This window comes from Homalodisca vitripennis, unplaced genomic scaffold (genome assembly GCF_021130785.1).
Source record: "Homalodisca vitripennis isolate AUS2020 unplaced genomic scaffold, UT_GWSS_2.1 ScUCBcl_1667;HRSCAF=5579, whole genome shotgun sequence".
In the NCBI taxonomy this organism is placed as follows: domain Eukaryota; kingdom Metazoa; phylum Arthropoda; class Insecta; order Hemiptera; family Cicadellidae; genus Homalodisca; species Homalodisca vitripennis.
This window is the reverse complement of record NW_025777800.1, coordinates 81,678-97,212: the sequence shown is the minus strand read 5'-3', so window position 1 is coordinate 97,212 and position 15,535 is coordinate 81,678. Positions and strand designations below refer to the sequence as shown.

Genomic DNA, 15,535 nt, shown 5'->3' with positions numbered 1-15,535 from the left:
TCATAGATAATAATCTTTATTATATAATATGCTGCGTTGTATTAATAGACATCCGTAGTATGATCAGGTCGAGTCAACAATAGCGGTACATCTACCTCACTCAGTAATTGTAACTGTGAGGATGATAAGGGTACCAAAACTCCAGAACGCTTAAAAATTAATTTATAATTCCCAAAGAGCCACATATTTCATGATAACAGATTATGAACATTCGCTGTTTTAACAAATTAATTATCATAAAAGAAGTTAATAAGATAGGTTATTACACTTTTAATAATGATCATTAAAAATATCTTTGAACACGACTAGCTTTATAGTAATAAGTAGCTTTAATAGTAATATAGCTTTAAGCATAATAGCCCCATATTAAACCTTAAAATTAAATTGCTCTACATTTCAAATGAAATGTATTTACAATTAATATAGGGTAGTGGTAATAAAGAGAATATTTCACTTTGCTCACATCACAATTCATGAACATACCAGTATTTTCAATCAGAGAGGAGAAGACAAGAGAGTGACAAACGACAATCTCCAGTTTTCAGCACACGCAGTCTCAGACAAATTTAGCTCAGAACCTTAACGGCTTCTTCTGATGGATGATAACGGCGCTGTCTAGGTCTAGGACGATAACGGGGCAATTTATTTACACCCAAGCCCATCGCGTATTCTTTAGTTCATGCAATTACACCGCGCTCCACAATTGATTAATTCTGCAATGGCGTGACGAGTCCTATTTTCCACCTGTATAGGGATAATAAATAAAAATTCTGACATTATGAACGAAAACAAATTATCTGGGCATTTTCCAAGGTAGAAGAAATCAGAAACAATCTAGAACTGCAATAATGTATGCACTTTTGAGCATTAATATAAGCATCGACTTCGTCAAATATATACACAACATTTCTTAAAATATGAGGTTTCGCTCTTAGGGTTATTTTTTTGTCCCGACCATGTCTCGGTGCCGTTAGGATCGGATATGACGAGTTTTACTCTACAAACTATTATTTTGATTAACTGGTAGGGAGTGTTTATCTAGTTATGATAATCAAAACATTGATTAAATACATTAGAGGAGATAACACAAGGGAATCACAATCGAGTTACATTATTAATCTGATTAGATCTACTGATTGACTTTTGATAATGACATATCTGGATTCGGGTGAGTTTACTTTACCCTCCACTGCGGAATATTTAAACAATAAACAAGGCGTTGTGTACTGAGTACGTTAAAGTGAGGAGACGTTTCTAGTCTCCATGCATAGTTTAAATTATTCTGTGCACCCTTGTATGTAAATAAACGAAGACCTTCCTCTACAGCAGAACCGTTCTCAGTAAGGTGTGATTCTAGAGTTTTACAGTTTATTGTGTTATATATCACGGGCATAAGCCAGAATATTTTTGTACGACTCCTTTTTATTTTTGGTAAAAAGCTATTAAAATCAAACTGAATTATATCGCTCACAACAGGTCTGCGACTGAACCACTGGGAACTGACCAGAGGTCAATTGTAAACTCCAAGCACACTAATCTATAAAACACGCACTTAATAAAAAAGCTATTAAAATCAAACTGAAGTATATCGCTCACAACAGGTCTGCGACTGAACCACTGGGAACTGATCAGAGGTCAATTGTAAACTCCAAGCACACTAATCTATAAAACATGTACTTAATAAAAAAGCTATTAAAATCAAACTGATGTATATCGCTCACAAACAGGTCTGCGACTGAACCACTGGGAACTGACCAGAGGTCAATTGTAAACTCCAAGCACACTAATCTATAAAACACGCACTTAATAAAAAAGCTATTAAAATCAAACTGATGTATATCGCTCACAACAGGTCTGCGACTGAACCACTGGGAACTAACCAGAGGTCAATTGTAAACTCCAAGCACACTAATCTATAAAACACGCACTTAATAAAAAAGCTATTAAAATCAAACTGAAGTATATCGCTCACAACAGGTCTGCGACTGAACCACTGGGAACTGACCAGAGGTCAATTGTAAACGGCAACCGTCAAGGCAGAAGTTGGGGGTAACAAAGGAAACGGAAATGGGTCTCTTTATTATTGGTTCATATTCGTTTTAAAAGAGATGAAGTTTCCGATGTATGACTTCATTTCAATTCGTACGGAAGCCAACACAATATGTTGAAATTTAGTTTGTGGTGCTTCACTCTCAAACGTGTCTAGCGTATTCAGGGCTAACTTTAAGGTGTATGATATTTTTAAGACACAAAGACAAGGCAGCAGTAGTATCATAGGTTTGTGAAACTTATTTACATGATTTCAATATGTTCTATTTTTTATTGCTAAAAATTAATTCTATGAAATAAATATAGTTTTGCGCTTTAAAATATGTAACTAAGTATTTTATTGCTGTTTACTGTCGTATTAATCGTTTCGTTTTCCATCTATTTAATTATTATAACAGTTCTATATATTTATAAATGAAAATTTTTCCTTTTAGTAATGAAGCTTGCTTTCATCAAGAAAAATATCCCAACTAAATATTTCTTTTCTGTATTTAAGGTATATAAATATTACGTTATGTAGACATATTAATGTTATTCCTTTAATAAACACGAATATCAGTGTTTTTAGAGGATACATCGTACATGGTAATAATAGAATGATTTAAAAATAATTTCTATAACCATTGAATGACGACATCAAACACTTTTGTGTGTATGTGAGTGCGTGTCCGTGCGTGTGTGTGTGGGGTGTGGAGGGGATCAAGCATAATGGGCAACACACTATATCTTTACCTATGATCTAAACTTAACGAAAGATTGTATTATATTTTGTTAATAAAATTAGAATGGAATCAAATTAAACGATAATAATTAATAGCGGTGAGAAAACTATGGATTAGGGCAAATGTACAATTACAATTGTAAACATGTACTCGACACCTTAAGTATGTAGGTTAATACTTAAATAATAATATTTGTAATCACCAGATTAATGTAGCAAAGTTTTGCAAGCAGGAGGAGCAACATATAATTGGAATTCTCGATTATTGTTTTCTCATGAAGCATGTTGTTTAGCAATACAATAACCCTGCCAAATATATGAATTAGATTTTAATCGTTGAACTTTGTTTGCAGGATTGTTTGTTTTTGTAGGATTGTTTGTAATTAGTAAAGTCACGTGACTATTAAACGAAATTCGAATAATCTTACATTTTAGGCTCAACCGGCTATCGTCTTGACTCTCATTTAAGTTGACCCTCTACAATAAGCCCGAAATAAAAAAAATTGTATTAAAAATTTTGACAAATTTTGTACCAAAATTACGTTTTGATATCTGAACCGTAATTTCCTAGACGATACTCATAATTTTAGTTATAAAATGCTATTATATTAAATTATGACAATGTTAGAAAATTATAAGGGCAGCTAGAAAAGAAATGCCTATTTAGAGATTCCATGCGTTGTAATTAATGTGAAAATGAGTATTACTAATATTTTAAACGAAAAGTGAATTCTTTTCATAAATAGATAAATTTAATTTTACATCTGTTAGAATCCGATTAATAATTTGTTTGTCCCAAAAAAAACAAACAAAAACAAATTTTATGAAAAGTTAGGTGTAGTTTTGGAACAGATAAATGCTAAAAAATGGTCATAAAACATACATGACTATTATGGAAAAAGTCTTTAGATTATACATAAATATCTTTAGTTTGAATGAATATTGGATTCATATTAGTCTAGTTAGTTCTGCACCAGTAAAACAGTCCATAATCAAATACTCTGCTTTGTTGCATTGTACAATAATTTTATAAAAACATGTCTTATGGCTATTTGATTTTTCTTACATGATTTTCTCATTTATGTTTTGATCAAGAATAATTCATAATTATTTAGTATTGTTAATATAACCAAACTGAGCATTTGCAATATGTCTGTTAAAGCAACAATCAGCACATTTTTGTAGAATATTATTTGAAACATGTACGTCCATTTTTAAGTAGATAAATTTAGTTTCTTCTGGATACAATAGCATATGGTTCGTTATCACCATTGAATGGCACATAAATCTTCGTTCAAGAGGTGAGTTAATTAATTCCATGCATCGTCGGTAAAACACAATACTCCACTATCGGCAGAAGAAGTAAAACTGTAAATGAAATTTCCATTACGTATATCGGTTTTGCATATAGTTACAGTGCTGTGTCGGCGGCGTTCAGATAAGGATAGTCGTGAGATCGTGCTCCTGTCTTGAACTTATAAAGCCTTTAGTTTTTGCGATCAGGTCAAATATATTAAGTGGTGGGTTTTGAACCTTTTCACTTTCATCTCCTTTTAGAAAAATGGCCAGTTGTGGAATTTGTATGAAGCCCCTTAAACAAAAGAAGACATTGACATGCTGTAAGTGCGGTAAGGAGTTTCATTGCACTTGTCTGGATTTAAACAAAGCCAAAATGGAGCGTATAACGGCTGGTACTTGGAAATGTATAAACTGTCCTGAGCAGAAAAGGAAGCGCCGGCGAGTCGATGTAGATGGCCAGGAAGGTAAGCTTTCCCTGGAAGACATCACTAAGAAAGTATTCAAAATTGAAGCAAATCAGAAAAGTCAGGAAGAAAGTTTTAACAAAAAAATTGACTTGTTAAATGAAAATCTAGATAGCAATACAAGGTTGATCAAAGTAGAAAATGACACGCTCAATGGGATTTTTGAATACACTGATATTCTTCTGAAACGTAATATAAAGCTGAGCAATAGGGTGGGTTTCTTGGAAAAACGAATAAAGGGAATGGAAAGTACTCGAGAGTGAATTTCGTGGAAATATATGGTGTCCCTATGCAACCTCAGGAGGACGTATTGAGTGCAGTTAAGGAGGTTAGGAAGGCCTTGGGCATGGACGTCGTGGACTCTATGTTTGATGCGTATCATCGGATGGGTAACAGGACGGCTCACAACTCTATCTACGTGAACGAGGACCTAACACCAGCGAGGAGGCGGCTCTTGGGGACGGGGAGGCTGCTAAAGGGTGACAGTGATGACCGGTACCAGTGGGGTTGAGGGGAAAGATCTTCCTACCAAAAGATGACGATTCAGGTGACTAGTCATTGTAATAGTGCGTACGGCTGTTTAAATTTGGATTTTTTAAGTCGAAAAAGGCTTGTATAATTGTTCATGTTTTATTTCAGTTTCGGTTTCTTATTTCAAAATCGGTATGAATGCGTTTAATCAATTTCCTAGTTTAAATAATTTTACTAACTTTATCACAAAAGTAATTTATGACAAGAAAGTAAAAAGGTAATTAGTGTAGAAGATATATGTTTGAAGATAATTTATCTGTGGGCCAATTATTATACTTCTTCCAAAATTGAAAACAAAAAACATTTTCTAATTATTTAATTACCGAAATAAAAAAATCCAAAGGAATATTACATACGTTTTAGAAACGAATTAAATAAAAACTTAAGCAATTGAAAGATACCGTTTACTAACACTAATTTGATTTGATTTCGTAATATTTGGTTTCACATATTATAAAATGATCCCCAGCCTTATAAACCTTATTAACACTGTATCAAACTTACACAGTTCGGTATTCAAAAGAACTATTTTTCATTTTGCATAATCCATATTTCCCTTATAACTATTATTGCTCGAGTTAAATTTGCCTTGAATATTTCAGCTAAAAAAATATGGAAATCTTTTCTTATTCTTCTTATGTTTTGACGTACCATATTGAAATTATCATGATTATTTAATTATTTACTATTTTCTCAGTGTTTTTGTTTATATCACGTAAAACGTTTAAGCACAATAAAAGATAAAGTAATCTAGTTTTAACTAAACATATATACATGTTAATTATATCTATTTACATGAAAAAACCAAAATCTAAACAATACAGTGAATTCAAACATAGATTATTGTTACCCTTGTGGGGTTTAAAGTTTACTGAAATCAGCTTGATCATGTACTAGATATACGGCTGCATTTTCTCCGAAAGCATATTTGTGCACTCCGGACCTAATGAAACTTGTATTTTTTTCTTTGCAGGCTGCCCTTGTCATGGCGAGAATTCTCCGACAGCGAGTTGTTCTCGTATGTGGCCCATACCCGGAGTACGTTCCTTAGCAGTTTTTGGATGAATTCCTCTTTTGCCGCATGCCTCACGAACTGTACTATTGTTCCGGATGGTTTGCCTCAATTTAGCTTATTTCCCACTCTGTGTCAAGCGTCCACCATCGAGTCAGAAATGTTCAAATCCAGTGCCTTCTTGCCTCTTTCACTGTATTTACTATATCTTCATTTTTTCCATAGGGACACCATACATTCCGAGTGCGATGCTATGTGAGTATTGTGCCAAACCAGGTGTGAGTTTTGTTTTAACATGCTTTAACTGAACATGGCGAGATTGAAATATCTTAATATTTTAATAGTGTTAACATTGTTTCAAAGTGGCAGTGGTGTTATCTAGTAATAGTCAAAATTTAAGTAGGTATTCCAGTGCTATATTATTAACGCATGCTTTGTATTATGTATTGAGAGTAATTGATTGTATTAATAATTTTTCCTTTTTTGTGTTTTACTAATGAGTTGGTTGTGTCTTAAGTATCGCATTTTTCTCTTGGAATAAATAACTGCATATAATTTATTCACATGTAGTACTGTTTTTGTAGTCAATTGTTTTTAGTCTTTTCGTTTATCTTGAGGAATATCTTGAGCTTCTTGGACTATGAGATTTCTTAGGTGCGCCAAATCTCGATGCTTAGTACGATAAACTTTATCTTTGAGGTATCCCCAAAGAAAAAAATCCAGCGGAGATAAATCAGGGGACCGAGCAGGCCACTATACTGCACCACGTCTTCCAATCCATCTGTGAAGGAATATTGTATCCAAGTATTCTCTAACAAGGAGAGCAAAGTGTGGTGGCGCGCCATCTTGTTGGAAATATAATCTTTGAAATTGTCGACCAAGAGCAGCTTGTAGTGCAGGAATTATCTCATTTTGGAGTATTGCTAGATACGAGTCACCATTTAAATTACCATTGATAAATAATGGGCCCATAATTTGATTTCCTATAATACCTGCCCAAACGTTAAGTTTCTGTGGATGCTGTGTTTGACTCAATCTGCCACTTTCACATTCTAACAGTAGTTGTGTTATTGGTAATAATTATTGATTCCTGGCTTCGATTACTACATTGTCAGATGATGGTAGGGGAACATTTTGAACACTTACTTTGATCACAGGTACTTAAAAATTGGTGTTTACTTGTAATACTTAATAATTTACATTGTTCAATTGTTTTAAAATTCAAATAGCTATAACTACTGAATGAATCCACCCTTTGAAGTCCGGTTTGCGGCATTGTACTCTGCTAAGTAAGACTTTTAATTTGATACCAAACTTGACCTATGCTGCTATTTAAGAATTTTGTCTGACTCCTTGTGGACCGTCCCCTAAAGGGATTATCTGGTCGGTAGTTGGGCAGATATGTGCGTTACTATCACCAGTAAGCACGTGTGAACTTTGGTATTTTTTTATATTGTGGTTTAAAAATTTTAAAAGAGGTTCCAGACTTAATTGACACCCTGTATTTATATTACATATCATTTAGTATATCCCATATAATAATATCCCCTTACTTTATACGACTCATATTAACACATACAACTTACTAGCACAGGTTATAATTTCTTAGTAATTTAAAATGTTGTTTTAAATGAATAAACAACAGTAATTTAAGTTATGAAATGTAAGTAGTTTTGATGTTACAAAGGTTAGCCAGAGGGAATACTGTTACTTTGTAGTGGAGTGTTTTCAGCAGGAGAGTTCTAAGCGACTCATCATTTGTAATTAATGTAATTCTACTTTCTAACTCTGGCTTGCCTACACAAGAGTAATAACCTCGCCATATCAACATTGTTTAAGGAGAAACACTAAATTCTGTTACAAGTTACATTTGTAACAGACAAACTCCATTAAACATGTTATTTGTATTGTTAAAAAATCCAAGTCATGCTAGTAATCAGAGATGTTATACTGGCAGCCATGATATCAGCTCCATAACAATAAAGTTAAACATAAAACACTTGTATACCACCTTTTTATGTTTCTGTAAGTCTTTATGGATATTACAAAGTGCTAAAACTACCTCAATATAATAACTAATCTTTTAAGCAGGCATACAGTAAAAAAACACACACAGAAGGTTAATATAATTACATCAAGGAATGATTAATTATAGTTCTCTTCTCTTTTAAATTATAGCTAACATTATTAGGCACGCAATTGAATTGGGGCGGAAGGAGCGTATTCCATAATTTTACATGGTTATATGTTATTCTAGAAAAAACAGTGATACTTAAGTATATGTTTTATAAACTAAAATATTTGAAAGCACAAATAAAGTATTATATAGCATATTATATGTGTAAACAATATTTTAGTATTGAGTCACAATAATTTCACAGCAACTATTTCAAAACGTGCCAAACGCAGATTGATCAACGTATAACTCATTAATAAATACATATTGTAGGCAGAGTTGGTGAAGTTGTTTACTTTCAAAAACTATGTGTAGAAAGTATAGCTGAGTCTGTTGGAACTATTTATGTATATATAGCCTGCTATAAAATACCAGCTACTATTAGGAATATTGTACCAAACGTGATAAAATCACTCACAAGATAATACACTAAAGGTTAAAAGTAAAGTATTTACCAAAATTTAATTTAATGTCTCATGTCTAAGTTTTAAGTAGTATGGCACCGCTACCTTATTTAACTATATATAATATATATATATATATATATATATATATATATATATATATATATATATATATATATATATTAATTACTCATTTTTATAATTAGCTAACATTATTTAAATTTATAATTTTTAAAAGTTCATTAACTTTCTATGAAATTATAAAAGTTATTACTATATAACAATATCAGTGTTACAGTATAATTTAAAGTCTAATAACAGTATATATTATTGAATTTATATTAGGTAAAGATTATATTATTTTATAGGGTAGTGTAGTAATTTCAATAATAAGAACTTGAAATATTCTTTTGGTATTATTTAAATTATTTTTTGAAAAACTTACCCTAACAATTGTTTAAATAACTATAACTTTCCTTGAATCTAAAAAAAAATTATTTTAATTTGGCTCCATTAACATATTTTAATTTTGTCATCAAAACAGTCACGAGCAACTCAAGTTTTGAGTTTCAAAAGTGCTTACATTCTTTTATAAATAAACTCTGGGATCAGGAAATTTGGTACTCAAACAAACTAGAAAAAAAAAGGAAAAACAAAGATAAATGTTCAATGGTCGTAGTAATAAATTTGAATTGATAGGGAAAAATCGGTTTACAATAAATTTAGTATGTTCAACCAAAACATTAAAAAACAACAAATAACAATTAACGACTTCAAAATAACTATTTGAGTGTGATGTGCGTTGGGTAGGTCTAACACAAACATTGTTCTAGTGATATAGAAACAATGTAGTGTTCTAGTAATAATATACAAAATAACTATTTGAGTGTGATGTGCGTAGGGTAGGTCTAACACAAACATTGTTCTAGTGATATAGAAACAATGTAGTGTTCTAGTTATAATATACAAAATAACTATTTGAGTGTGATGTGCGTTGGGTAGGTCTAACACAAACATTGTTCTAGTGATATAGAAACAATGTAGTGTTCTAGTAATAATATACAAAATAACTATTTGAGTGTGATGTGCGTAGGGTAGGTCTAACACAAACATTGTTCTAGTGATATAGAGACAATGTAGTGTTCTAGTAATAATATACAAAATAACTATTTGAGTGTGATGTGCGTTGGGTAGGTCTAACACAAACATTGTTCTAGTGATATAGAGACAATGTAGTGTTCTAGTAATAATATACAAAATAACTATTTGAGTGTGATGTGCGTTGGGTAGGTCTAACACAAACATTGTTCTAGTGATATAGAAACAATGTAGTGTTCTAGTAATAATATACAAAATAACTATTTGAGTGTGATGTGCGTAGGGTAGGTCTAACACAAACATTGTTCTAGTGATATAGAGACAATGTAGTGTTCTAGTAATAATATACAAAATAACTATTTGAGTGTGATGTGCGCAGGGTAGGTCTAACACAAACATTGTTCTAGTGATATAGAAACAATGTAGTGTTCTAGTAATAATATACAAAATAACTATTTGAGTGTGATGTGCGTAGGGTAGGTCTAACACAAACATTGTTCTAGTGATATAGAGACAATGTAGTGTTCTAGTAATAATATACAAAATAACTATTTGAGTGTGATGTGCGCAGGGTAGGTCTAACACAAACATTGTTCTAGTGATATAGAGACAATGTAGTGTTCTAGTAATAATATACAAAATAACTATTTGAGTGTGATGTGCGCAGGGTAGGTCTAACACAAACATTGTTCTAGTGATATAGAAACAATGTAGTGTTCTAGTAATAATATACAAAATAAACTATTTGAGTGTGATGTGCGTAGGGTAGGTCTAACACAAACATTGTTCTAGTGATATAGAAACAATGTAGTGTTCTAGTAATAATATACAAAATAACTATTTGAGTGTGATGTGCGTAGGGTAGGTCTAACACAAACATTGTTCTAGTGATATAGAAACAATGTAGTGTTCTAGTAATAATATACAATATTACTATTTGAGTGTGATGTGCGTAGGGTAGGTCTAACACAAACATTGTTCTAGTGATATAGAAACAATGTAGTGTTCTAGTAATAATATACAATATTACTATTTGAGTGTGATGTGCGCAGGGTAGGTCTAACACAAACATTGTTCTAATGATACAGAAAACAATGTAGTGTTCTAGTAATAATATACAAAATAACTATTTGAGTGTGATGTGCGCAGGGTAGGTCTAACACAAACATTGTTCTAGTTATATAGAGACAATGTAGTGTTCTAGTAATAATATACAAAATAACTATTTGGGAGTGATGTGCGTAGGGTAGGTCTAACACAAACATTGTTCTAGTGATATAGAGACAATGTAGTGTTCTAGTAATAATATACAAAATAACTATTTGAGTGTGATGTGCGCAGGGTAGGTCTAACACAAACATTGTTCTAGTGATATAGAGACAATGTAGTGTTGTAGTAATAATATACAAAATAACTATTTGGGAGAGATGTGCGTAGGGTAGGTCCAACACAAACATTGCTCTAGTGATATAGAGACAATGTAGTGTTCTAGTAATAATATACAAAATAACTATTTGGGAGTGATGTGCGTAGGGTAGGTCTAACACAAACATTGTTCTAGTGATATAGAGACAATGTAGTGTTCTAGTAATAATATGCAAAATAACTATTTGAGTGTGATGTGCGCAGGGTAGGTCTAACACAAACATTGTTCTAGTGATATAGAGACAATGTAGTGTTCTAGTAATAATATACAAAATAACTATTTGGGAGTGATGTGCGTAGGGTAGGTCCAACACAAACATTGCTTCTAGTGATATATAGAGACAATGTAGTGTTCTAGTAATAATATACAAAATAACTATTTGAGTGTGATGTGCGTTGGGTAGGTCTAACACAAACATTGTTCTAGTGATATAGAAACAATGTAGTGTTCTAGTAATAATATACAAAATAAACAACTAACATTTTATGTTTGGGATAAATGAGGCAGATCATATCCTTTCTCAGCGATAACAATACAAATACCGGTATTATAAAATTTAAAATATTGATTTTGCATTTTTGGTTATGTTGTTATATCATAAGGTGAAATATATAAGTTTTAAACGCTAGTTTATGTTCTTGATTCAATAATGGTTTTATAATTTTCTGAATGTTTTTTTAAAGTCACTTTTACAATATATATATTTATTTTTACTTTTTTTTCTTCTTTTCTTGATTTAGTAATTCTTTAATAATGTATCAATGTTTTAGATAGATTAGATTAAATCGAATTTCAAAAAACTTTGAAGGTGACAAATAAATAAAATAATCAATTCTGTAAGTAAAATAGGGTAAAAGTGCTAGAAACAAAGATAACTTCAGTCAGTTCACAATACTTAACTAGGCCTAAATAACACAACAGTACAATTACAAATATCTTCCAAATTCAACTGAGCACTAGAGAAAGAATAATTGTTTACCAGCTTTATCTTAAAGAATAATGTTCACAGAAGCACAGTTTACTCGTACACACCTGACAGTCGCTCCTTATCTATACCAGATGCTTTATATACAAAAATTATACGTGTTATTAAGATAAATAAAAAAATGGTTTATAAATTCGTTGAAAATTAATAAAACCTAAATATTACTAAGAGCCAATCTTCTATCTTTCTTTGGCAATTAGTTACATATTATTAAATCAATAATTACAAAATAAAATAAATGAAGAATACAGACCGAAAATCTTAAATGTGTAAAAATATGATAGGGAGAAAGTTTTAATCTGTTTGTTATTTCGTTGTAGTTTATTTAATTAAATGCTAGAAATTATTGAAAAAAACATAACTGTGATTTAACTTTCCATGTTCCCTAACACTCTCACAGTTAAATATTGTTGCTTGTTTTTTGTTAGGAAATGATTAATTAGGTTTCCATTTTAGGTTTAGCATTTATCTGGATTAATAACCTGCGCGTTGTGTTAACTACGAAGCTACAGCATTATAATTAGAGTGAATCTATTGATTATACACCGGTAACTTGACATTCATTTACGTATGAACATCGTAATTAATATATTTATCATGAAGCTCCCTTCCTACAAGGAAGGGAATCTAAGCATTTGTTAACATGAGGGATACGGTTATTAATTTATACCTTATCCATCAGGAAGATCGGTATTACGCACACTATAAAGTATGTGTACATTATGGATCTGAATTAAAATGCTACTGTGTATAAATATCTATATTACAACCGGTATTGCGGTTCGGTAATAAAGAGAGGGATAGATATAAGGTGCGGTTAACTTTGCGGTCACGTGATGTTGACGTTTATTCACGTTAATTAAGCTAGTATGCCCTGCACGTTACCTGTCTCTTTGTATTAATTAACAGAAGCACTGATTGTTAAAAGTGACTGGAATAAATCTATGCCATAATTATTAAATAAATTGACAGACTGCCTTTGAGGACGTCTATGAACTAGTATACATTACATCAAAACGTGAGTACATTTAATCATTGTATAATTCCTATTCCGGATTAAAAAGGGCCCTAAATTTCTAACAGCTTAAAAACAACCATACCAATTCAACCACGCCTTAGATATCTTGTAATAAAATACAAATTAATTGTTATGTCATTGGATTTTCTGCACTATTTCGTAATTTATGATCGTGCAAAGGGGTCTTGATTTAAGAAAACCACATCCTGGAATTTTTATACTGCCGAAGAGATATTGGACATGATAATAAGGTAAACTCAGAATCGAGTTGATTAAATTCGTTAACACCATTCTAGGATGCGGTTTTCTTAAAAATTAAATAACGAATTTAATCACCTCAATTCTGAGTTTACCTTATTATCATGTCCAATATCTCTTCGGCAGTATAAATAAAGTTGAATAGTTCCAGGTTGTATCTGCTTGAGTGCATGGTTTGACCTTGCTTACAACCTAACAGCTTTAAGGGCTAAACAACCGTAGCCATTCAGCCACGCCTTAGATATTTTTTAATGAAATCCAAATTAATTGTAATGTCAATGGATTTTCTGCACTATTTCGTAATTTATGATCGTCCGTAGGTTTCCTGATTTTAAGAAAACCGCGTCCTGGAATGGTGTTAACGAATTTAACCACCTTAATTCTGAGTTTACCTTCTTATCATGCCCAATATCTCTTCCGCAGTATAATTAAAGTTCCGTAGTTCCAGTTTGTATCTGTACGAGTGCGTGGTTTGACCTTGCTCACAAGTCCTGTTGTACTATTCTTATATTATTGTTAACCTGTAGAGAACTTAGAAAGTGTTTCTGACAATACCAACTGTAGAGGAGGACTTTCTACGTATTAATACCGATTGCCGTCAAGGGTCATTAAAGAAGGTTAAGAACGTCGTTTGTTATCCGTATTTAACAGGAAACCCGTGAAGTCAGAGTTTATCTTTGTTTTACACTCATTTCGTTCCACGCTCTGCATATTCTACCTCTCTTACACTGTGAGATATTGTGAACACAATAAACCAAATATAATTTATGTAAATAAAATAAAATGTGCAACGATTAAATACAATTATATTGAGAGCTATTTATTAAAAACAAAAATAAAATATAAACAATTAAAATGCATTTGGATATGTAACCATATTTTCAAATGAGACTTCATTCATAATTATCCGATTAAAAAATAAATGATAAATGTCTTTAAAGTTTAAAATCTTTATTAGGGGGCTGAAATTAAAAGGACGCATAACAATTGGTTGAAAAGCAAGCGTATTTTAATGTAGCTGATAAAATAAAAAGTTTTTTCATGTGTTACACAAATATTATTATTAAAATAATTATACATTAAAAATTATTAAAAAAATTCAAGTTTAGTCATTTTAAAAGCTAATTACGATGTACATAATTTCTACTTAAATTAGTATTAGCTGCGTTCAGTTATGTAAATTATATTGACCAGTCACTGCATTATTATGAAGCCGACATTTATTTCGTATCAGAGTGTCTGTCTATGTGATAATTCTGGACATAAAGTTCCTTCAATATTCAGATTTAGAACATTGGTTTCTCTTATACCCAGAAACATTGCCAATTAATTTTGGGTCATTTGGTAATAAAGTAAAGAGTTCTAAACGTTTATGTTGGCCTTTTGGGTAGTAATTGGTAAACGTACATGTTATTTAAATGTTGAGTTTAGCTCCAGTTCACCTTCTTTTCATTGTAGCGTCTGGTATCTGACGTTGCTCAGACTTGACTCCTGGAATCTAGGGTCTTGTTCGTCTAAAGAGATTCAAAGAAATTCGGTGACTAAAAAGCTCACAACGAATGCACCTCGTATGACTCATTGTGAGAAGTGACGGCTGAGAAAAAATTGCCCTTTTATAATCCTACTACTAACAGCGGCAAGTTTAAATATGTACAAAGAACTTGATATATACTTTATCATAAGCGGAACTTAAAAGTTTTAAAAATGGTTTTCAATTCAGGATGAATACAAAATTGCCAATTCAAAAGTATTGGTGAAGTCTAATTGTGGATAATAATTCTGGACCTACATTGTGTGTGGTTGAATTCTAACAAGGGAGGAATGATGTGAGTATCTATTATCAGTTAAGTTTTCCTGTGACTTCCACCTGTGTAATATATTTCCATAACACATTATCAACATTTTATCTTCAAACTGTATATACACGCAAAGTAGTGGTGCTAAGGAGGCAGTTAACTACGATTGCTTGTCAGTTTTCACCGTGATTATCTGTAAAAGCAATGCATCGCACCCGTGGCGCCGATTTCCTATGATGGATCAGTCATAATTCCACCCTCCACCCTCCGCTGCAACGTTCACGTCAAACACTTGAAT

The 15,535-nt window shown here is 31.9% G+C and overlaps 1 pseudogene; it reads left to right on the top strand.

Moving 5' to 3' along the window:
* The first annotated feature begins 4,822 nt into the window (after nucleotides 1-4,822).
* Nucleotides 4,823-15,535, top strand: part of LOC124371587 — a 91,322-nt pseudogene continuing 80,609 nt past the window's right edge.